This window comes from Lepidothrix coronata, unplaced genomic scaffold, assembly GCF_001604755.1.
Source record: "Lepidothrix coronata isolate B3197 unplaced genomic scaffold, Lepidothrix_coronata-1.0 Scaffold216, whole genome shotgun sequence".
Taxonomy (NCBI): Eukaryota; Metazoa; Chordata; class Aves; order Passeriformes; family Pipridae; genus Lepidothrix; species Lepidothrix coronata.
The window spans coordinates 58,430-61,735 of NW_016690396.1; the positions used below are offsets into that span (position 1 = coordinate 58,430).

Below are 3,306 nucleotides of genomic sequence, written 5' to 3' on the forward strand. Positions count from 1 at the left end.
AAATTAAATAAGAAGTTAAAGCATTTCTGGTGATAGTCAGAAACTAATTCATATGAATGGGAAAATGTGCTGGTCTAGCAATGTGGTGGTCCGTCAGGATGTTTTTTGCTGTCAAACTACTCAGAATAAATACATTATTTTTAAATTAAAATTTCACTTCCATTTACATTTCCAGCTTATTAACAGACACTGAAAGGAAGCTAAAAACAAATAGTTTTTTTTCCAGTTACTTGCTTCCCCTTATTGTTCTGCTGACTGTTCATTTGTATCTGTTTATGAAACTTCATATCTTCACAGTGTTTGCTTGAGAGAGATTAATATATTGATTTGTGGTACTTTTATAAAACTGACTTTTCTATACTACTTTATTTTTTCACTTTAAAAACTGTATGTTTAGGTCTTCTACTTCAGATCTGAGTGTGCTAAGAGGATGTAAGCTGAGTAGGATATAATGAAGGATGTATATGAAGATTATAACGAAGATAATATCTGAGTGGATGCCATGTACTTAAGTTGTTGTCCTGATGCTGAGTGGGTGGTTGTGAGTGTTAGAAGGAACAAAATTTTGAGAAAATGCATGAGTATATAAGAGTTTTCATAGGCAATTGTTAATATTAGGAAAATTCAACAGGTTACTGCAAATCTAGTCAACAGGTCTGTTTCTCTAAGGTCACTTTTGGGTTTTCATTGGCTTATGAAGAAGAAGGGTCTAGTCTAATGTGGTAAGACCCTTTTGGAAAAGAGTGATGCCAATTTATTTAGCATAAAGGAAACATAACCATGTAGATAATTTTATGTATGATAGTAGCTTGAATGTGTCTAGTTTTGCTGCTACTTTAGCATCTCTGTTGAAGTATAAGGTAGTTTAAAAAAATTAAAAACATTTGATTTTTGTTTCTGCTGAAATCAGTTTCTGCTGAAATCAATATGTTGGAAGTAGATGAAAACGAAATCTGCAGATTGACAGATATTTTGACTCAGCAAAGATCTTTAAAGTGAGGAGGTGCAAGAACTTAAAAAGGAACCAAAGCATCTCCCTCCCCATGTGGTGTTATGAAAGAAAGTAGGAGAATTCTGAAGTGGCCTACAGTGGTAACTGTATCATATATCTCAATAGATTGAGATGTCACACAGGGGCTCTTCTGAATATAAATTGTCAGTACTGCACGTAATTTTTTGTCTTTTCTTGGAGCATATAGAGTGAAAATGAGATGACTAGGTGTCTAAATCACATAAATGACTATTTTGTCTGACACTGTTACAGATAAAAGCCAATAACAGCAAATAAAATAAACGACCTGAAATAGAATTTTAAATCAAGTAACCCTTCACTTTGGTATTTCTGATGATGACATTTATTAAGAGATCTATAATAACAACATGTAGCAACCTATTGAAGCATGCTTTCACAGCACTACAGTGGGGAATGCCTTGCCCTTGTCCCGTTACTGCTACTAGAACTTAAAACATTACTCTGCATCCATTATTTGGGAATTTGATCTCATGGAGTCTAAAGCACTTGAGGAATAGAAGGATACCCGGCAATTGTAGCTTGAGAAATGAGAGCTGACAAAATAAAGTGTCCATCTGCAAGACTTTCTCTTTAAAAAAATGGATATTCTGTGTTGCTCAAAGATACGATTCTATGTCTCATAAATAGGATTTCTTTGAGGAGATATTTTCTTATCAGGTGTGTGCTAGCCAGAGAAATTAAGTTGTAATCACACTTCAGAGACCTTGTATCTGTTAGTTAACAGGCGAAGGTAAGTGAAAAGTTTTCGCTTATTGCAAAGTTTGTAGAAGTTGGAAAAGTAGTGAAGGGCAAATATTTTATTTTTGGTGCTTAGTATATCCATTCTGACTGGTGTCACTAATATGATAGAAACAGAAGTTAAATTTAAAATAATGTCGGACTGTGTTTAACACCTAGAATCACAAAGCAGCTCAATAGATGCTTAACTTGAAGTACTTGTGCAATTCTGTTGATCTCTGCTAATCCAGTGATATAATGAAGGAAATAATTTTTAGTATCCTTTAGTGATGCAGGCCCAAAGTATCTGCTCTTTATATTTATCACTATTTTGATTCCTGCTGATCTTCTTACCCCCATCAGTGTTGCTTAAGTGTGACTTAAGATATCACAGCAAAGAGAATTAGTTGGAAATTTTTGACTAAATTTTCTCCATGTTATGGTTGGAAGAAAAGGCCTGCTCAGAAAAGCTACATTTTGTATCTTATCTCTGCATATGGCAGCACGCCTCCATTCAAGGAAAAGGCTCGTTATTAGGCCATATTTTTTTTATTCTCATTAGGTTGCTTATTTGGCAATGGCTCTGTCTGAGTAGCTGTACCTTGAATTTGTGAGGCTAGTGTCAATTCATTGTTTGTTGTGGGCATGTTTCGATGAAGAACGTAATTTAATTGAAATTGTGATTAAAGTGCATTTCAGTTTTTGCCAACTTGGTTGCTTGGCAAAGTGTCTGCACCAAATCAGCAGCTATAGCACATAAAATAGTCTGTTTTAAGCCAGTGGTGTACAGTGGGTCATATTTAGCAATGGTTTAACTTTGATTCCTTGGAAGTACACTCAGATTTAGGTTGGCTCATTATTTTAAGGTAAATCTGAGTTATTTGCATAGAGAGCATAGTTAGGGTCTGGGGGCATGTGACGACTGTAGCACAGTTAATGAATGACATAAAATCAGGCTCAGTTGCCAATTTTTTTTTTTTTTTTTTTATTCTCCCCTTGGGGAATATTTGCTAACTGTGTTGGAGGTTTAAAGCCCAGCTTTTTATTTGAGGAAATCCTGGGCATCCCAATAGTGTTCCAATTGTGTTCTATCAATATCCCTTTAGTTTTAGGCGATGTCTCAGCCTCTGGTACCATACCTAAAATTAAACTGTGTTCTGTGTGGGAAAAGATAGAGAGGGATATGTTTGGAAAGCAATAACACATGGCCTATGTTTTACGGTTCCTTGTCAAGTTGAGAGGTAATTAATAGCATGGTGTTAAAAGGCTTTAGCTACTATGTGACTGTTAGCAGTTTTATGTAAATATATTTAATTTAAAAGTAGTGTCGTAATATAAAATGGGAAGGATTAAGTGTTTTTACAGCCACTGTATTATATTTTATACTATTATATTATATATTGGGGCCCCTGGTGGTCTAGTGGTTAGGGTGCAGCACTTTCACTGCTGCGACCCGGGTTCGATTCCCGGCCCCCCGGGCAGATGGAGCTCGTTAGCCCTGTAAGGCAATCCATCTAAGAGAAGGTCACTCTAAACAAACCTACGTCCTGAGACCC

At 35.7% G+C, this 3,306-nt stretch overlaps 1 non-coding gene across 1 annotated transcript; it reads left to right on the plus strand.

Moving 5' to 3' along the window:
* Positions 1-3,155: 3,155 nt before the first annotated feature.
* Positions 3,156-3,231, plus strand: TRNAE-UUC. The gene has a single exon. It is a non-coding gene; the product is annotated as a tRNA-Glu (tRNA).
* Positions 3,232-3,306: the final 75 nt, after the last annotated feature.